The sequence below is a fragment of the Natrix helvetica genome, assembly GCF_964273705.1.
Source record: "Natrix helvetica genome assembly, chromosome: 2".
In the NCBI taxonomy this organism is placed as follows: Eukaryota; Metazoa; Chordata; class Lepidosauria; order Squamata; family Natricidae; genus Natrix; species Natrix helvetica.
Window position 1 is genome coordinate 219,414,160 of NC_138552.1, and position 6,459 is coordinate 219,420,618.

Consider the following 6,459-nt stretch of genomic DNA (forward strand, 5'->3'; position numbering starts at 1 on the left):
GTCTGAATACAATAGATAAAGCCAGAGACTTTTATCATGGAATACTTAAGAAAAATGCAACCCCCCCACGTACATCTACACCAACACCAGTAGATTTGGATGTCTTAGAGCAGAGGATGTTTGAGAAAGAGACAGAAGAACAAAGAATGCAGACACAAAAAGAGAAGGAGGTGCAGGGTGCTGTAGGTGGAGTGGACCCGTCTGGATCTCTGTTGTGTTCCTTCTTGGAAGAAGGACCTTCTAAGTCTTTCACTGAAATGCCGATACTTAAACCTGTCGAACAACGTATTACTAGATCCACGACTAGACAAATGTTAGAATCTCACAAGCGTGTCGACCCTCAAACACAATGTGCTAAGAAAGAAGCTAAGAAGCAAACCGGAGCCATGGGAGGAGCAGGGCCGAAGATTAGTCTTGTGGAGAGAGATCTTCAGCAAATGCTTTCAGCGCTCCAGACCAGATCTAAAGATGCTTAAGCTATTATCTTGGAACATGAATGGAATGAACTCCCCACAAAAAAGGAAAAAAATATTTTATTATTTGAAGCAATTTAATAATGATGTTGTTTGCCTTCAAGAGACTCATATTAGGCTGCAAGACCAGAAGTATTTAGTGAATTCAAAACTGGGAACATTTTATGCTGCCTCTGATTTGGTAAAGAAAAATGGTGTGGTGATATATATAAATAAAAGATTTTCAACTAAAGTTATAGAGGCAGATGACGCTGGTAGATATATAGCAATTCAATTTGATACAGACTTTGGTTCCATTTTGGTGCTAGGAATATATGCTCCTAACCAACGCCAAGAAAGTTTTTATAAGATGCTCCATTTAAAAATTTTAGACTGGAACTTTAAGAGTATTCTAATAATGGGAGACTGGAATGGAGTGATTTCTCCAAAGATAGATAAGAGTACAAAGACGAAATTCACTACCAAATTACCAAAGGCTTTTTTTGATTTACAAGACGATTTGAAATTAAAAGATGTTTGGAGGACTCAACATTTAAATGAGATGGACTTTTCTTTCTACTCAGATAGACATAAATCCTTTTCAAGGATTGATTTCTTTTTGTTAACACCGGATCTACTTCCTAAAGCCAAGAAATCTAAGATTTTCGCCAGGACACTTAGCGATCATAGTCCGGTGTGGTTACAAATTGAATTAGGGATGAGGCCAAGAAGGTCTTGGAGAGTAAATGAAAATTTATTTAGATATGAAAAAAATGTTGATGAACTTAAAAAACACATGAAGGAATTTTTCAGTTTTAACATGAATAAGGGCACTCCCATTGAAATAGTTTGGGATGCAAGTAAAGCTTATATGCGTGGGGTCCTGATACATATGAACTTTAAACATAAACAAATTAGACAGAAAAGGAGAATGGAATTGGAAGATGAAATAAAACGCAAGGAACAGCTGCTTATAATAAACCCGAATGACCAGGCGCTCCAGATGGCGCTAAAGCTGTTGAAAGATCAATTTCAGATGCTTATAGCAGAACAAACAGCAACTAATTTACAATTTGCTAAACATAACACCTTTGCCAACGCTAATAAACCTGGTAGATGGTTAACATATACTTTGAGAAGGAATATGAATGACAGAATTATTGATAAAATTGAGTTTCGAGGGAAGATGGTATATCAACAAGAGTTGATTAAAAAATCATTTGTGGACTATTATACTAAGCTATATGTACAGGATAATATACAGAACAAGTTAATAGATGATTTTTTGGAAGGAAAAAGGGTTGCCAAAATTTCTGTGCTTCAAAAGGCAAATTTGGAACGTCTTATAACCGTTGATGAGATCACTTTAGTTATAAATCAACTTAAATTAGCTAAGGCTCCAGGGACTGATGGTTTGACTGCAATGTATTATAAAACTTTACAACTGGAAATGATTGAATATCTTACACAACTATTTTGTAATATACAACAAGGAGGTAAAATACCTCCCTCATGGAAAGCGGCTTTTATCTCATTGATACCTAAAGATAAAGAGGGCCCTAAGAAACCAGAGGATTACAGGCCGATATCTCTTCTGAACACAGATTATAAAATATTTGCTAAGGTACTAGCCAACAGATTGATGCCGGTTATTCAAGAGATTATTCATCATGATCAAGCAGGATTTATTGAAGGCAGACATATGAAGGAGAATGTAAGGCAACTCATAGATTTAATTGACTATCTTGATAAGAATAAGCAGATCTCTGCAGTGCTGGTTTTCTTGGATGCAGAGAAGGCCTTCGATCGAGTGAATTGGAACTTTCTAACCAAGACTTTGGAAAAGATGGATATGGGACCACGATTGCGGCAGGCGATTGGAGCAATTTATCAGCAACAAAATGCACAACTTATTATTAATGGAAATTTGTCAATAACTTTCGAGATACAAAAAGGCACAAGACAAGGTTGCCCATTATCCCCATTGTTATTTATTTTAACTTTGGAAGTCTTGTTGAACGCAATTCGGGACTCAAAATCCTAGATGGCATAGCTATCAGGCAAAAGGAATACAGAACTAGAGCATTCGCCGATGATCTGGTTGTTACCCTTTCACATCCTTTGAAATCAATAATCCAGATGAAAAATATCATAATAGAATTTGGCATGGTGTCTGGGTTTAGACTAAATCAAAACAAAACGAAAATGATGGTTAAAAACATGACAGAGACTCAAAGAAAGAGACTTGTAAGTTTAGCAGGTTTTGAGATAGTTTCTAAAGTTAAATATTTAGGAATACAAATTTCAGAATCAAACACAAAACTTTTCTCAAATAACTATGAAGTGTTGTGGCAAAAGATACAGAAAGATCTTGAAGCGTGGAAAAAGTTACAATTGTCTTTGCTTGGAAGGATCTCAGCAATTAAAATGAACATTCTACCTAGATTTATCTTTCTATTCCAGATGATTCCGGTGCTTAAGTCAGATAAAACCTTGTTAAATTGGCAAACAACATTAAATAAATTTGTTTGGAAGGAGAAAAAACCGAGAGTAAAGATGAAGATTATGCAAGATACACGTGAAAGAGGCGGCCTCAGACTCCCAAACCTTCGATTATATTATGAAGCTGCGGTATTAACGCATGTAGCAGATTGGTTTGGGAAAACAAAAATGGAATTGCTGAATATAGAAGGCCATGATCTTGTTCTGGGATGGCATGCATATCTTTTTTATGAAGACAGGGTGGATAAAGTGTTTAACAACCATGTTCTCCGAAGTGCCTTGATGAGAATATGGAAGAAGCACCGGCCCAATTGGGATTATAAAATACCGCTTTGGTTGGATCTTGCAGACACCATGGGGATTATGAATATTAAGTTACTCGGGGGTTTTTTATATAAAGATGTGCTTATTGCTGATGGGGGCAAATGGAAGTTAAAAACTTTGGAACAGCTGTTGGAAGAAGGAATTACTTTAAATTGGTTACATTACATACAGCTACAGAAAAGATGGGAAGAAGATCATAGGGTCGGTTTTATGGATAAAGAAGTGGAACTGATTAAGCAGATAAAAGAGACTGGTCCAAAACAAGTTAAAAGAATATATAATGTATTGTTAGAAAGAGACTCAGAAAGTGAATTGGTTAAGGATTGTATGATTAAATGGGCTCAGAATTTTGGTGAAGTGGTTATGTTGGAAACGTGGGAAAAAATATGGGTTCAGAATGTTAAATTTACACAGTCACAGAATTTAAGGGAGAATTTTTATAAAATGTTTTACAGATGGTATTTAGATCCTAAAAAATTATCATGCATGTACCCAAATGTTCAACCAAAATGTTGGAGATGCGGGTGTCCAGATGCTACCTTTTTTCATGTATGGTGGACTTGTAACAAGGTTAAAGCTTTTTGGATAAAAATATGGTGGGTTATGCAGAATGTATTTAAGAAAAGAATACAATTCACTCCGCAAATGTTTTTATTGGGTATAGCTAAGGATTTTACCAAAGGGGAAACAAAATTGGCCTTGTATATGGTCACAGCAGCTAGGTTGTTGATTGCGCAACATTGGAAAAAAGATTTTTTACCGACAATTGATCAATGGATTCAGAAGGTGGCGGGGTTCGCTGAAATGGCAAAAATTTCAGCTTTCTTAAAAGCTCAGAAACAGGAGGATTACACACAGGAATGGGCAAAATGGATTGATTATATACAGAATAAATACCAGACTAGGAGTTATTATGTAGCCTTTAGGTAAGAATGTTTAGACCGATAGATGATCAGAGTAAATAGTATATGGGATGTTTGGAATTGTTAGAGTGGTATACAGCGGAAGTCAGGGGGGTGGGTTTGTGTGGGAGGTGGGGGAGGGTTAGGGTGGAGGGTGGGGTAATATATATGTATGAATAAATTAGAAGATGGGATTAATGAAACATTGTTATGCTAGGAGAAATTTATATTAAGAGTTATAGATGTTAAATTAGCTTAGAAAATGGGATCAATGTGTTATTATTAATCTAAGAGAAATTTATATTGTGTTTGTTGGGAGGAGAGGGGTTACGAGTAATCTATTTTAAGATGGGGGAGAGGAGGGGGCAAAGTATTTGGTATAATATTTGAAAGTGAATTTTTGTGGGGGGGGTTGGGGGGGTATAGCATTTGTATGAGATTTATATTGTATGGCGGGGGGGGTGAAAAGAGGGAAAAATGTTTGTACAAAACTCTTTTAATAAAAAGAAAAAAAAAAGAAAATGCCCAATGATGTCTCCAGTTCCTTTCTGGAGGCTGGGGCCTTCATGTTAAGAACTGCTGTAATCTTCTTTCGATCAGGCTTCAAGCCCTCTTTCGTTAGTAGGTGTCTAAAATATGTCACTTCTTCTACCCCAATTTGCATTTTATTGGGATTGAGTTTAAGATTTCTCTCATGACATCAATTGAGCAAAGCAGTAAGTTTTCTGTCATGCTCTACCTGATCCTTTCCATAGACCAACATATCATCAACTATTACTTCAACACCCTGTAGACCAGCAATCAGTTCATGTGATTTCTTTTGAAATATTTCCTGTGCTGATGCTATGCCGAAGGGCACCCTTGTGAAGCACCATCGATCCACAGGGAACTTTAAAGTAGTGAGGTAACTGCTGGCTTCATCAAGACTCAATTGCCAGTAACCAGACTGGGCATCTAATACGCTGAACACTGTTGCTCCTACTAGCTTGTGTGCTATGTCCTCTATGGTGGGGAGTTTATAGTGTTCTCTCATTACTTTGTTCAAATCATGTGGGTCAATGCATATGCAAATTGCACCTGTGTTCTTCTTCTCCACCACAACCTTAGAACTGACCCATTCCGATGGTTCAGTGACCTTCTTTACTACTCCCAGCTTCTCCATCCTAGTGAGTTCCTGTCTAACTTTATCCACAAGAGTTAGAGGTATTTTCCTTGGGGCATGAATGACAGGCTGTGCACTCTCTTTTATACATATACCTGGGAGACACCCCAGGCCCTTGAATAGATCACAGTACTCACGTTTAATGTCAGCTTCTGTCAAATCTCTATGCCCACCATCCACAGTCATTATGATCTTCACAAGTCCAATCTCTTTACTTATTTTGAGATCTGGCACGGCTGGGGCTTGTGTTTCTATCACAAACAATTGTAAAACCTTTTCAGATCCCTTGTAGGTGACCCATTACTTTCAGCTTTTCACCACCATATCCTACATACATAATTTCGGTAAATCCAGAGTTTCTAAGGGGGATTTATTCCTGAGGTGTTCCAGATATATGTGGCTTGGCACACAATTTACTTGTGCTCCAATATCTATTTTGAATGTGACTGGAGTTTTGTTGGCCCTTATCTGTAATGTTACATTGGCTTCATCTGCAGACTGATGTGCTTTCTGTATCGCTGTAAGATATATCGGGGAGCAGTCCGAGTCTGACCCTGCATTGTCATCATTGACCTCTATGGCGTGTACAGCCCATGTTTGTGGCCATCCAGTTTGTGAAGGCAGTTTATACACCCTGGCAAAGTGTCCTCTTTTCTTGCATTTGTTGCATATTTGCCCCATTGCAGGACAAATACTGTTTTTGTGGTGCATATTTCCACAATATCCACAAGCTGCTTCTCTGTTACTTGTTCCAGTGCCATAGGTGCCATTTGTTCCTTTGTGTGCCCTTTCTTGACCATATCTACTGCTTTGAGTTTCTATAGCATTGATCTGGTGCTGTGTTCCTTCCAGTACCTGCATGTCCTTTCTTGATATTTCATATGCTCTGGCAATCCTTATGGCTTTCTCAAGATTTAAGTCTTCTTCCTGCAGCAGTTTCTCCTGAACTTCCTTAAACATACTGCCCATCAAAATACGATCTTTAATCATATCTCCAACATCATAAAAAGCACAGTCTTTGGCAAGCAAGCGCAGCTGGGTCACCCATTCATCCACAGATTCTGCTCCACACTGGTTCCTCTCATATAACAGTTTTCTCTGCACTGTGGAGTTTTTT